Here is a 15,069-nt window from a genome sequence, read left to right on the forward strand (position 1 = left end):
AATTATGTGGTTCAGTTCAGTTCAGTCTCTCAGTCGTGCCTGACTCTTTGCGACCCCATGAATCGCAGCATGCCAGGCCTCCCTGTCCATCACCAACTCCCGGAGCTCACTTAGACTCAAGTCCATCGAGTCCGTGATGCCATCCAGCCATCTCATCCTCGGTCATCCCCTTCTCCTCCTGCCCCCAATCCCTCCCAGCATCAGAGTCTTTTCCAATGAGTCAACTCTTCGCATCAGGTGGCCAAAGTACTGGAGTTTCAGCTTTAGCATCATTCCTTCCAAAGAAATCCCAGGGTTGATCTCCTTCAGAATGGACTGGTTGGATCTCCTTGCAGTCCAAGGGACTCTCAAGAGTCTTCTCCAACACCACAGTTCAAAAGCATCAATTCTTTGGTGCTCAGCCTTCTTCACAGTCCAACTCTCACATCCATACATGACCAAAGGAAAAACCATAGCCTTGACTAGATGGACCTTAGTCGGCAAAGTAATGTCTCTGCTTTTGAAATATACTATCTAGGTTGGCCATAACTTTTCTTCCAAGGAGTAAGCGTCTTTTAATTTCATGGCTGCAGTCGCCATCTGCAGTGATTTTGGAGCCCAAAAAAATAAAGTCTGACACTGTTTCCTCTGTTTCCCCATCTATTTCCCATGAAGTGATGGGACCAGATGCCATGATCTTCGTTTTCTGAATGTTGAGCTTTAAGCCAACTTTTTCACTCTCCTCTTTCATTTTCATCAAGAGGCTTTTTAGCTTCTCTTCACTTTCTGCCATAAGGGTGGTGTCATCTGCATATCTGAGGTTATTGATATTTCTCCCAGCAATCTTGATTCCAGCTTGTGTTTCTTCCAACCAAGCGTTTCTCATGATGTACTCTGCATATAAGTTAAATAAGCAGGGTGACAATATACAGCCTTGACGTACTGCTTTTCCTATTTGGAACCAGCCTGTTGTTCCATGTCCAGTTCTAACTGTTGCTTCCTGACCAGCATACAGATTTCTCAAGAGGCAGGTCAGGTGGTCTGGTATTCCCATCTCCTGAAGAATTTTCCACACAGTTGATTGTGATCCACACAGTCAAAGGCTTTGGCATAGTCAATAAACCAGAAATAGATGTTATGTGGTATGTGAGTTATATCTCAATAAGGCTGCTCTATATTTCCCAACTGGACAGGAGTAGGGAGACTATGAAGGGTGAGAGAGTCTGCTGCAGTAGTTCAGAGTGGAAATAATGAGGGTCTGAGTCAAGGGTGTGGCCGAGATGGTGGAACACTGGGGGGCGGGCCTGAACGTGGAGACAAGGTCGAGCCCACAGGTCTGCGTCACTGGTCACGTGTGTGTGTGTGTGTGTGTGTGTGTGTGTGTGTTGTTGTTGAGGTAATAACAGCTGGTATTTATTGAGTACCATCTATGTGGCTGGGTCCCCTGGAACATTTCCTTTATTCCTCACTGTGTATAAGGAGACTATTTTCATTCTTTGAAACTGAAGCACAGGAGGACCAAAGAACCTCTGTGCCAGGATAACACAGGATGTGGTGGAACTGGAATTTGCACCCAGGGGCTCAACCGGGAGCCTCATTCCTCTAACTACGCCACCCCCACACCGCTGGGTTTCTGGGTGAGTGAGCTGAAGGAGGGGGCGTCTCTGTCTGAGATAAGGAATACCAACAGAGGGGCAAGGATTTGGCGGGAACGGGACAAGTTCAGTCTGGGATGTGATGAATTTGAGATGTTTCTGGGATACCATCGATATTCCGTGGTATATCGAGAGAGACGAGAGCAGAGATCTGAGGTCCTGGGGACTGCGTCCTGGGAGCAGGAGAGGGGAGGGCGGAGGTCTGAGCCCTCAGGTGTGGCGGGGGTGAGCAGCCACTGGGAGTGGGAGGAGGGACAGGTCTGATCACAGTGTGGGGAGGGGGGGAGTGAGGGAGGGAGGCGGGGAGCACAGATCTCTGTGAGAACCGCTGGAGACAGTCCTGCAGGCACCCGGTGGTGAGAGAAGGCGAGTGTCTTACCCAGAACCCTCCAGTCCCAGATGCCTCCAGGCACCAGCCCAGCCTCCGTCTGTGTCCGTGATGTGGAGACTCCAGGGGGGCCAACCCCCGATGCTGGGAAGACTGCAGATGCTCGTGGAAGCCAAGAGCAGGAAGAGCGGCGGCGAGGGTTTCTGTTTCATCGCTTTGGGAGCATATTAAGGATTTCAGCGGTAAAGAATAGTAAGCTGAAGTTTGAGGATTTTTGAAAACTATAGAGTATATTTATTGTGATGCAAAATTAGTTGTAACAGGGTTTGACCAAAGTTTGGATTCTGCTCAGAAAGCCATTGTCGTATCTTTTCGCCTTTTCCCTGATGCTGGGAAAAAGATTGAGGGCAGAAGAAGGGGGCAATAGAGAATGAGATGGTTGGGTGGCATCATCAACTCAATGGACATGAGTCTGAGCAAACTCCTGGAGCTGGTGAAGGACAAGGAAGCCTGGCATGCTGCAGTCCATGGGGTCACAAAGAGTCCAACATGACTGAGCAACTGAACAACAGTTACAGAAAGCCAGCCTGTTCCACTAGGCCTTCTTGTTTGTCACGCTTGAGGAAATCCAATCTAACGTAAAAGCAGCAACCACAGCTACACAGCTGGCCAGCTGCCACGAATCGTCCCCCACCTGCTCTTAACCTCTCCAAGCTCCTTTCCTACGCTGCTGCCTCCAAATACCCCACACAGAACACATCCTTGAGGACCCTTCTGTGTCACCACCTCTAGTTAACTGCTTGCTGAATGGCTGAATGACCCACCTACCCGGAAGCAGCCGCCCCACTAGTGCTTTCGCACAGAAATGAGGGTCACCTCTTCCCTGGTGGCTCAGCTGGTAAAGAATCCGCCTGCAATGCGGGAGACCTGGGTTTGATCCCTGGGTTGGGAAGATCCCCCTGGAGAAGGGAATGGCTACCCACTCCATTATTCTGGTCTGGAGAATTCCATGGACTGTCTAGTCCACGGGGTCACAAAGAGTCAGACACGACTGAGTGACTTTCAGTTTCACTTTTCTCACTTCTCTTTATGACCCCCATGACGACTCCAACCAAGTTTTGTGTTTTTTTTTTTCAGTTAAAGATGCAGAACCTCTCAGAGTTGAATTGCTAATCAGCATCTATAGGGTAAAAGTGACAGAAAGTATGGGTGTCCTCGCACCAGCTGGGGTCTTTCACAGCCCTGCTGTGAACCGTGGCCTCTGCAATGGCCCAGTCGGGGAGGTAATTCTGCTTCTTCTTTGAGCCACTTCTCTTGAGTCCGGCTGTCCTTGAGTGTTTCTGTGGGGACAGCAAGTGGGGGCTTCCCCCGCTGCCCTGAACTCACCCAGAGGGATGGACTGCTTTTGAAGGACCTGGAGGGCCTATCCCCTTCTCCTTCATCTTGCATCCACTGTTTATTCCTTGTCTTTTTACGTCTAAGGGTGTTCACTGGGGTCTGGAGGGCAGGGGTGCAGCGGACAGAGGCCTAAAGGGCTGTATGCAAACACATTCAACCCGAATGAACCAAAGAGAGATAAAACAAACCTTTAAAAAAATGAACTCCCTTAAGAGAGTCCCTGGTGGCTCAGCTCTGTAGCCCTGGCTGCTTCTCTCAAGACCACACGCTCTGCTTAGTGGGAACAGATGGCCTGCTGGAGACTTCAGGCAAACTTCCTGCTACTCTGCTGGGACCATGTGGCCCTCCTTAGTCTCTGCCCGCTGTGCCAGTCTGGGTTGCAGTCTTGGGCCTACTGGGCTCCCAGTCCAGGCTAGAAGAGACCACAAGAGCCAGAGCCAGCAGGAGGAGTCTGGACCCCTTCCCCACCCACACCTCCACCCAGGGACCCTGCTGCCAGAGGAAGAGCATCACCTTGTTATGCGAAGACCAGAGTCGAGAAAGGCCTGGCCCCAAACCAGCCCAGACCCAGCAGGTCAGTCCAGCCCTCTGGCTCTCAACCCTTTGTCAGGAGTGCACTAAGGGAGGGGAAGGCGCAGCAGAGGGGCACAGCTGCAGAGATGCAGGGGGGTCCAGCCACCCAGAGCAGGAAGGGGCTTCTGATTCAGGGGACCCCCGTGCTGGCAGAGAGCAGAGGCTAAGGGGGCACGGGACCCAGTTGAGGGAAGGAGGGTCAGGGTGGCAAAGCCTGGATTACTCACCTGGGGACCACATTACTCCTCCCTTGGTGTCTCCTTCAGCATCTGTACAGTGGGCGCATGACCCCTGCTCTGCCACCTCACGCTCCAGCCTTGACCTCAGCCTTCTCACCTCTGATTCTGCCTGCCCAGCCCTCCTTCTCTCTCAGACCAGCTCCCGCTGTTCCCCCAGGCCCTGCAGTGGTGGAAAATGCCTTTCCCCAGCTACCACCCACACAGAATAGGCCAATTCAACTGAAGAAACACCAGAACTACCCAGTTCCAAATGCCCTGGGAAGAGACTGAATGGCCAGCTGGGCTCATGCGCACCTAGGCAGAGGTGTCTTGCTGAACCACAGGTAGTGACCCAGGACCAATGTGGCGGAGGGGGTGGAACAGCTGGAGGCAGACAGATGGCTGCGGCTAAGGGGCTTTGGAGGATGCTCCAAAAACACGTCCAACCTGAGATGCCATCTTACATCGAGGGATGCGGGAAGAGAGCCAATGAGCTGAGGCGTGGACACACCGAGCGGGAGCAGCTGATGTGACTTTGAGTGTGGCGTCTGCGGGAGCCCGAAGTCTTGCGCTCTGGAGAAGTCCAGCTGGAGGTGTGCTTCTGGGAGCATCAGCCTCCAGGAGGTGAGTGAGCCATGGGGAGGAGATGGTCCACAGCGAGAGGGTCGGGCGCAGGGGCTGGAAACGGGCAATGAGGAGCGCCAGGGATGAGACTGGCAGGAGACGGAGGAGGGGAGGTAGGAGAGGCAGGAAAAGCGAAAAATACAAGGCAAGATGGAATCCCAAGGAAGAGGAGAAAAGGGCTGGTGTTGTTGGAGGTCAGGCAAATGAAGCAGAAAGGGTGAACAGCTGGGAGTGGGTGTGACCCGAAATGCCCAGGGAGGGGTGATGCTGAATCTGGAGGGAGAGGTGGGCGATTCCCAGGTGGAGAAAGGGTGAAGCCCAGGATGAAGAATCGTTACATGCAAAGACACAGCAGGAACGCAATGCATTGGGGGCACCTGAAGCAATATGGAACTGGCAGTGAGTGGAGTGGGGGTGGCAGAGGGGTGTGGGAAGTGGAAGTGAAGAGAGAGAAAGCAACCACACCTGCAAAGGTGTCTTAGGGCAGGTTGAGCTGTCCACACCTTCTGTAGATCAGGGTTGGCAAACTGCAGTCCACGGCCAAATCTAGGCTGCTGCCTATTTTTGTAAATGATGTTTTATTGGAACACAGTCCCACCTAGGCTAGAATGGCGGAGTCTACCATATGGCCTTAAACTGTGTGCATTTGACCCTCTACAGAGAAAGTTTGCTGCCCTCTGCTGTAGACAGTGTTTCACCACTGAGCAAGAAGAACAAGACGATCAGAGACCCGGCCGCCTCAGGGTAGGCAGAGGTGGGGTGAGTGAGACTAGAGACAGGCGGAGGGTAAGGGGTTGTGCCTGCCATCCTGGTGAGAGCTAGTGCTGACCTGAGCTAAAGCGGTCAAGGTGAGGGGGCTTAGCTTTACAGGAAAGGCAAATAAAATCCTTCCAGGTAGTCTGAAGCACTGGGTTGAAAAAGATGTTGTTGTTTAGATGCTAAGTCATGTCCAACTCTTTGTGACCCCATGGACTGCAGCACACCAGGCTTCCCTGTCCTTCACTGTCTCCCAGAGTTTGCTCAAACTCATGTCCATTGAGTCAGCGATGCCATCCAACTATCTCATCTTCTGCCACCCCCTTCTCCTCCTGCTCTCAATCTTTCCCAGCATCAGGTTTTTTTCCAGTGAGTCAACTCTTTGCATCAAGTGGCCAAACTATTGGAGCTTCAGCTTCAGCATCAGTCCTTCCAATGAATATTCAGGGTTGATTTCCTTTAGACTTGACTGGCTTGATCTCCTTTCTGTCCAAGAGACTCTCAAGAGTCTTCTCCAGCACCACAATTCGAAAGCATCAATTCTTCAGTGCTCAGCCTTCTTTATGGTCCAACCCTCACATCCATATATGACTACTGGAAAAACCATAGCTTTTACTATAAGGGCCTTAACTGACAAAGTGATGTCTACGTTTTTTAATACCCTGTCTAGGTTTGTCATAGTTTTCCTTCCAAGGAGCAAATATCTTTTGATTTCATGGCTGAATGAGAAAGATGCAAGAGAAAGATGCATGAGAAAGATGTAGACATCAGCAAAAAAGATGTCACCAAGTCACAAATATCATGTGGAGAAGGGCAAGAAAGAAGAGAGAGGCACAAGGACCACGATATTTTGCTCCTAAATTGAAATAACTGTTTCTGTTTCATTGAAAAAAAAATACTAAACTGTGGCCGCTGGAATTTCTTCTTTGCTGAAAGATGCTTTATAATAAAGAAATACTCTTGGGATTTGCTCACATCTGAAGATTCTGAACAACTGCCTTTTTTCTCCTTCTTAATGACAGGAAGTAGGAGATTTGATGGGGTGTTTAACCAGACTTGCAAGCCCAGTCTGCATCTTGAAAGAGGAAATGACTAGAGGTGGGGTTAGGAGTGGGGAAGGGGAAGAGTGAGGCCTGAGATGCCTGTGTTGCAGATCCCAGGAGTCAGCTCTGAGCCTTGATCGGCAGGGTCCAGAGGAAGAATCTCATGGGCCAAAAGAGAGGCACCGCCTGGGTGAGCTGGCAGAAAGCCTGGGCTACGAACAACAGGGAAAAAGGCTTGGGAGTCATCCCTGTCGCCTGCATAAGCAGGACTTCTGTCCCAGGGAGCAATCTGGATGCTTGATAACCTGAGAACAGACAGAAGAAGCTGCGAAGACATGATGTGAGTTACTGGGGGTGGTTAGCCTGTGGGCCTCAGTGGGACAGGAAGTGGGACCTGAGAAAGTAATGTGACAATGCCTGATCGGCCCAAGCTGGGGAAAGGAAATATAAAGCCTCATCTTCTGGGTGAGCGAAGTGGGCATGGTGGGGTCCCACTGTCCCAGTGTCAAGGCAGAGGTGCAGGCAGGGCCGCAGCAGGCTGTGGGCATCATCTCCCCTGAAACCTGGGGCCTCCCCTGAGACATCTGTTGACTTAAAGAAAGACACATGGTAAGAGCTGTAAATTTAAGTTTTATTCAGGGTATTGCTGAAGACAATAACCTAGGAGACAGCCACTCAGCAGCTCAGAGGAAACTACTCTGAAGAAACTGGGGAGAAACCAGTTTCTGTATGATTTTTGGCTAGGAAATACATCTGGGCTAGCACACATCTTGGTAAAAGACAACTGCTAATCACAAAGAACAGATATCTCAAGTTCATGATTTTAGTGCTTTCCTATGAACGGGAAGATGCAAAAATACTCCTCTAAGCTATGCATCTAACTATCCAGGGGCCCGTTTAATCAAAGCGCAGGGTGCCTAATCCTGTTTTTCATCCTGAATTCTTCTCGGGGCACACTGTCGGTGGGAATGCAGTGGGTTAAGACGCTGGCCCTTGTAGAACTCAGTGGTGAGCCACACTCTTTGTTCTTTGTTGACACGTCTTTGGCTGCAAGTATACAATATGGCTATGAAATAAACTGTCGGCACGAGGAATAAAATGAGAGGACCGTTCCCTTCCTCCACCCAGAAAGGCAGATGGGCCTCCATGTTCCTCCGCCAGGCTCTCAGAGAGAGAGGAAACGCTGGGGAGGCCGACTGATTCTTGGTGCTTCAGGGGCTGCCCAGGCCCAAGAAAAATCCACTTGGGCTGCCTAAGGCCTGGCAGGGCCGGAGCCCAGGCCTCGGTCCCCTCCAGTGGGAAGGCCAGACTGCCCAGGGGACATGGCATGCGCCCTGGACGAGTCCACAGAGCCCCCCAGGCTCAAGATCAGGGTGGGGGGATCCCAGTGTGTGCCTGTGACCACCCAGGAAGAGCCTGTGGGGACGTCTGGGAGCCCCTGGAGGCAGGGGGCAGTGCTCAGGGAACTGTGGCCTAAGCCCCTTCTCCTGTTCCTGTTCCCCTGAAAGCCTTTTGATTCCTGATGAGCCCATGGAGTTGGTGGGGGAGGAGGGGGTCCTCAGAAATCAAAAATGAACAATCCCCCTCAAGGAGATACAAGCTCCAGGTCAGATTAGGGGAATGATGTTGGTTGTTTCTTTTCCATTCCAGTGTTAAGGGTACAAGAGTAACAGATCCTAACTTTTACCCCAAAAGGCAATTTATTAGAAAGAGGATCAGGAAACAGAGGGAAACTAAAGGTGGAGGTGCAGCACAGTGTCTGGGCCCCCAGATGCCAACAAAAATCAGCAGTGCCCTGGGGCGGCCCTCTGCTTCTCTGCCCCCAGGTGTGCAGCATGACCAGAACTAACTCCTGCCGAGCAGTTACTGTGTGCCAGGCACTTACAGAATGGAGAACTTAATATGTGTAGTTAAATCTTCAACACAACCCCCTAAAGTAGGTATTGATAGTATCAATCTCATTTAGCCAGTTTCACATCGAAGCACAGAGAAGCTGAGTCACTTGCTGAAGGTCACACAGCCAAAGCCATATCCTCTCCACCGCTCTACTGTGCCGCCTCCAAAAACAAGGGTCACCATGAACTGCATGAACCCCCCAGATGTGTCTTCTACCCTTAGCTACCCCTCTCACAATAACTTGACAAGTCACCAGGGAAGGCAGGCAGGAAGACGGCAGATGGGTTGCTGTTATGCACCTGTGTGTGTCACAGATTACACACCTTGCACGCGTCCTCATCTCAACCTCACAATTCCCGGAGGAAACAGAACCCAGCAACGAAGTAACCCGCCTGGAGCCACTGCAGCTGAGGAGGTCTGGGGCCATCTGGGGCCTAGAGGAGGGGTGTGTTTCTCGCTCTCCCCATCCTTGGCAACCGCAGGGGCTGCTCCTGGCCCGTGTGGGTGCAGCAAAGACTGTCCCTGTTTGTATCTTCCTGGGGGGGCAACGGGCGCCAGATAAGCACCAACGATGTGCACGGCCTTTGGGATAGATCGATCCGAGTGCTGTGTTCGGGTTCTCCAGGTCTTCAGGTCCTGGCGCTATGGGTTTGGGGCAAGAGTGAGGTCTGCTTCAGAAACTTGGAGGCACCTGCAGGGCCGACCTGCGGGAGCCGCCCTTTCTGTGGCTGGAGCAGCTGAGCTCATTTCCTGTCTCAGTTCTGCTCTGGGCTGGGGAGGCGGGGGAGGCGGGGGAGGGGGCAGGCGGGGGCGGGGGGCGGCCCTGGCGCGTGCTTCCGCAGAGGATGGGTGTGCCCGGGGCGGGGCGGGATTGCGCGAGCAGGAGGTGCTGGAGGGGAGGGGGCATTGCTGGGGCAGTTCTGACCCTTTCACTTCCTTTCGTGGAGGCGGTGGGTGGATGGAGGTCTGGACAGACGGGCTAGTGGGGCTCTCAGAGGCGCTGGGGGCTGAGGTCCGGGTTGCCCGGGAAGAGTCAGAGGCCTGCGATTGACCGCCCAGCTTGGAGAAGTGTAAGGAGCTTTCTGGGGCCCTTGCTCTGGGGAAGGGACATTGTTCTTTGGCATGTTCTTTCAAACCAGAAAAAAGGAAGTTGAGCCCTAGCCAGAGACTCCACTTAGACCTGCAAGCATGTCCCAAGGGGTCAGGGAACTGAGAGCTGCCAGGTAGAGACCACCTCCCGCCTGACATGGTCAAGCTGGCGTAATGCGAAGGAAAAAAGAGGAATGGGTTTTTCTTTTCTGAGAACGGTGAGCAGGCCTGATCACTCCTAGGTTCACTTTCACTGTTACTAGTCTGTTGTCTATGACTGAGTTTGCTTTTCTGCCTCTTAGCTCTGCATAAGCTTCATTCTGCATCTGTTGTCCTTTGACTCTATGCTAATTACATCCTGTATCTGTTCTCACCTTTACAGCACTCTCTTCCTCGCCTTTTTTTTTTTTCCTCTCTTTTTGCCTTATACAAAGAAAGCCCAGTACAAGTCACAAAAGACAATGGACCCAACTACCGGGCTACCTGATGCCAGCCTCGACTGTTTTTGAAACAATACAAGAATTATACAAACTCTTTATAACTTTGTTCCTCATCACCAACCCAGAGCTTGGAACCCTCATCTATATAATCCCCTAGACTCCCCCTGGGAGAGGGGCACAATTCTTGAGGCATGATCCTGCTGCATCTTCCCTCCGCCGGCAGAAGATTAAAACCACCTTTCTATTTCCTCCAAATTCTGTCTCCATGTTTTTTATCTGGCTTCGGTGGGTAGAGAATGCCAAGATTTTGACGACATCAAAGCTGGATGTCCCATCGAGGGGGCCCAGCTGAAAAGCGATGGTTGTAGGGTAAGAGACAGAGAGAGAGAGAGTGTGTGTTTGTGTCTTGCAGGGGGTATGTCTCCAAAATCACACACCTGTGCTCCCTGTGGTCTTTCCAGAAACACACAGGAACTGTGAAGAGCCACTCGCTCCCCTTCATCTCGGCAGGCGAGGTCTTCAGAGATCCCTGGCACCCATACCCCGCCAGAAACAGGAGGGGTTTGTGTGAGATGATCCCTAAAGGGCTCCCACCTCTGACCCCCAAGACCATGAGGTGAACCCCTGGACTGTGTGCAGAAAATGCAAGGAGGAGGGAGCAAGCCAGATTCCAGGAGGGCTTGTTTAGGAGTGAGCCCTGGGTCTGCCCACAACTTCTAATTAGAGGCAGGGTACTGGATCCGCATTTTCATCAGCTCACACTAAAATCTGAAACATACCACACTGACCCTTATGAGATTCCGATAAGCCACACCTTCCCATCTTCTGCTTCCCCTGGTCCCCCAGGTCTGTCCTGCTGTCTCTTGATTTCATTCCGTCTCTGCCCAGATGTCCCTCAGAGAGGTCTTTCCTGGCCTCTTGATCTAACAGGTAAGTCATCATGCAGTGTAGGTGTGTTCCATGCAATGTGTGGGAAGTACTTGTACTTAAAAAAAATCAATTGTTGTGAACCTAAGACTGAAATTGAACTGGGCATCCTGTATTTTTATTGCTAAATCTGGCAGTCCCAAGGCACGGGGACTCTGTGTCCCCAACCCCCTGACAGTGGGGCCGTTCGCTAGTTGAAGTTGCCAGGAGCAGCCACCACCCCTGCCCCTTCCCCTGAAAAGAAGGCACGTCCTCTTCCTTGGCATCCTGCTTGGGAATTTCTGTGCTAGAAACAAAACCTAAAGGCTTTCTCCTGAGTGAATTCTTTTCCTTTGGGCTTCTCAGGTGGTGGGAAAGCTTTTTATACTCTTGGTTGTACATAGAGATCAATGGATAATACAAAATTATGCACCGTCAGCAGCCCTGACTCTTATCGAGACCAGGCTTTCTCTCTGCATACCTAGCTGTATACACAAGTCTTAGGTGATTTACACCATCTTCTGGCCAGAAGGCCAATTAACATTTTACGGCCCTTTTCTGATAAGGGCCTGTCAACCAGAAAACTTATTTGCCTTAATAGTGTTGTTCTTCCCAAAGTCTGGTACCACTCTCAGAAAGCACTAAATAAAGTTACATTCTTACATAGCAAGGACACAACAATTTATAACAAAGAAAGAGCAGTACAGTGATTTATAACAGAAAATTAACTCAAAAGTCTAGTGTTGCTAACATCAAAAACTACTATATTCCTTTTTCTATATCCCAATTTGCCAGGGTCCAGCCCCGGTGGATCCAGGGTGATTCGAAGGTGGGGACAGAGTTGGCGTCCTGGAAAAAACTTATTTAATTACAGATACAGAGGGAGATTAGAAACAGATAGTGTAGTAGGAGAATTAGTGGAGAAAAGAGGCTGAATAACTGGTTTACATGGAATACCAATCACCACCTACGTAGGCCACAGGCGTCTTTCCATTCTCCCAAAGGAGAGGAGGCACTGAGGCCTCCCTGGTCCGATCTCAGAAGCCCAGGCAGAATTAGCAGGCTTGGTGAGTACCCACATTTCAGATGGGAATTCAGCCAGGAAAATGGGGAGCGAGAAAGAAACGACACGGGGGAATCAGTCTTTCCAGAAACTGATCCGATTTCTTTATTTTTCAGGTTTGTTTATATACCGTTTTGTTATACATAGGGATGAATAGAGAGTCACGCGGGGGTCAGCAGACCTGACCCTTGTCACAATCAGGTGCTTCATATAAAATTATACAAAGGTCTTATGAGTTTCATCATCTTTTAGCCATGAGGTCTGCTGACATTTTATGGCCCTTTCTGATACCGGTCAGTTAACCAGAAAACTTATTTTTCCAGGGGTGATTTTTTCTTAAATCAGGCACCACCCTCCAAATAAAATGCATTCCTATAGGGTGAGGGTGTAGGGAGTTACAATCAAGAAAGGAATTTACTTAACCTAAGGTTTAACATGATTAATCTTAAAGGTTAATACTTATTTCTCCTATATGCTAGTTATATTCATTATAAGGGCAGGAATATGAAGTTTTAGCAGCAAATATTGGCTCAACAAATGTAAACCGTTTACCAATGTTCCCCTTAAGATCTATTTTGTCTTAAGATAGTGATAAAGTTACATAGCATAGTGATTTATAGTGATTTATAACAAAGTACAGTGATCTATAACAAAAGAGAAGATTCATTAACTCAAAAGTCTAGTATTGCTAACATCAAAAAACTACTATATTTCCTTTTCTATATTCCAAATACATTGATTAATATATTCCCAGGTGCCTAAGGATATGGAGGCCTGATGGCAATCGTTGACTCATCAATGAAAAAAGCCCTATGCTAATACTCCAAACTCTCTGTGCTGTTTATGGCTGAGAAGCTGTCACACAAGCTAGTCTGTCAGCAGAGAGGTTTGACCTGAGACATCCTTGTCACACCCAGGGCAGGGAATTAGTAGTAATTATTGGCACGACAAATGAAGAAAAAACCTTTCACCAATATAATTCCTAATCATCCTACTAATACTATACTAATGATCTTCTAACTTCTCAAAAGAGTCTGTATTTAGAAAAAATATCCCATGCCTCTCACAGTTGGGAGGCTGTAAACAATCACATGTGGCCGGACGAGCCTGATCAGGCAGGCCAGAGAAACTTCAGAGTTCGTAAGTTGAAACACTCTTATCACGCCCAGGAATTTTTATTAACTGGAGCTGCAAGTTAACTCCTTCTTTGAGAGAAATGGTTATGGGGGAGAGCTCCCCGTAAAGTACTCTGGTTTTGGCATAGATGCTCGGGAACAGGGGGTTTCCTGAGGCTTGATCACGCCTTTGCGTATGTCAAGCTTCCTTCCTCATGGCCTTTGCCATGGGCGGAGTTCCTCACGCTGGCTCCCAACACCAATTACATTGATTAATATCCTTCAGGTGCCTAAATGATAAAGAATATGGAGGCCTGGCAGCAAACATTAACTCAGCAATGAAATCCTTTACCAAACTAATTCTTAGTTCTAAAAGGCTCTATATCTTTAAGATGTTTTAAACTTCGTGCCTCTCGCAGTCAGGGGGTGGGGGCTGTAAACAATCACAAGCTGTAAAAGTCTCCAACTGTCAGGCAAGTTAGAGAGCCATCAGAGAGATTTGAGCTGAAACATTCCTTTCATATGCAGGAGATCAGTTGGAGCTCTAAGTTAACTTTTTCCAGAGAAAGGTGGTCGGGGATAGCCCCTGTTATGTCAGAAGAGTATAGTATAGCAGACAGTAAACAGACAGATTTTGGTTTCGGGGTAGATGCTCAGGCAGAGGGCCCCTTGAGACCTGACTGGCCTTGCCCGTCAGGCCTCTCCGCATGACCTTGTCATGGGTGGGATCTCCCGTGCTGGCTCCCGGCACATGGGGTCACAAAGAGTCGGACACGACTGAGCTACTGAGCACACATTCCCTGCCTTTGCCCCGCTTGCTGCCTCAGACGCTCAGGTTCTGCCCAAGACCCCAGGTGATTCCACACTGCAGTTGACGGGTGTGGGTGTACTGTCCTCAGCCAAATGCTCTGTGCAACAGTCAGGAAGGGGGAAATTCCCACCCCTGTCCTGCCACCACTCCTGGGTTCTTTTGGTTGCTCTAATAATTCAATTGACACAAGACAAATTTTAAAAAATTAATTCATATGCATGGAAGGCTCAGTGGTAAAGAATCTGCCTGCCAATCAGGAGACGCTGGTTCAGTCCCTGGGTTAGGAAGATCCCTTGGAGGAAATGGCAACCCACTCCAGTGTTCTTGCCAAAGGCCTAGTGAGCAGAGTCTGACAAGGCTGAGCACCTGAGCATGCACACTCATAGAAATGGGACTCCCGAAATAACCAAAAGAGGATGTTTACATATCATTTTTAAACAATTACTTGGGAAGATTTAACAAAAGAGCTTGTCCTTGGGGTTGCAGACTAATGAAGTAACACTGTTATGCATCTTTCTTAGCCTTGGATTCCCTAACTCTGGTGATAAGAATGCATTTTATCTTTCCGGTACAGGGAAGATACCTTCACATGGGAGATTTATTTCCCACTTTTAGGGGAAATAGGGGAGTCAGAGTGGGTTTTTTAATTATTTATCTATGTACTCACTTGACTGTGTCAGGTCTTAGTTCTGGCACGTGGGACCTGCACTGAGTCACGCGGGATTTTTTGATGCTGTGCCCAGACAGACTCTCTAGTTGTGGCCACGGGCTCAGTAGTTGCTCCAAGGCATGTGGGTTCCCTGAACAGGGATCAAACCCGACTCCCCTGAATTGAGGAGACTTCACTGGCAGCCCAGGGGTAAAGAATCTGCCTTGCAATTCATGTGACTCAGATTCAATCCCTGGTCAGGGAACCCACACGCTTTGGAGCAGCTACTGAGCCCGTGGCCACAACTAGAGAGGAGAGGAACTTTGGACCCAGATGTGTGTGGAAGGAAGACGATAAGAACCCACAGGGAGCAGCCAGCAGTTTAGAAGCCAAGGAGATAGAGTCTCCTTCCCAGCCTGCTGACAACTTGATCTTGGACTTCGAAGCCTCCCGAACTGTGAAATGACACTTCCAGCTGGTTAAGCGCCCCGCAGTCTGCAGCCCTTTGTTACAGCGGCCTGACAAC

At 49.8% G+C, this 15,069-nt stretch overlaps 2 long non-coding RNA genes across 2 annotated transcripts; both read left to right on the plus strand.

The window, feature by feature from the left end:
- The first annotated feature begins 3,157 nt into the window (after positions 1-3,157).
- On the plus strand, positions 3,158-6,513 carry LOC138416012 (uncharacterized). Its single transcript, XR_011247477.1, has 4 exons — positions 3,158-3,934; positions 4,496-4,775; positions 5,436-5,519; positions 6,202-6,513. It is a non-coding gene; the product is annotated as an uncharacterized lncRNA (long non-coding RNA).
- A 2,893-nt stretch (positions 6,514-9,406) lies between these two features.
- Positions 9,407-10,254, plus strand: LOC138416013 (uncharacterized). The gene is made up of 2 exons (XR_011247478.1): positions 9,407-9,540; positions 9,942-10,254. It is a non-coding gene; the product is annotated as an uncharacterized lncRNA (long non-coding RNA).
- The last annotated feature ends 4,815 nt before the right edge of the window (positions 10,255-15,069 follow it).

The sequence above is a fragment of the Ovis canadensis genome, chromosome 12 (assembly GCF_042477335.2).
Source record: "Ovis canadensis isolate MfBH-ARS-UI-01 breed Bighorn chromosome 12, ARS-UI_OviCan_v2, whole genome shotgun sequence".
Taxonomy (NCBI): domain Eukaryota; kingdom Metazoa; phylum Chordata; class Mammalia; order Artiodactyla; family Bovidae; genus Ovis; species Ovis canadensis.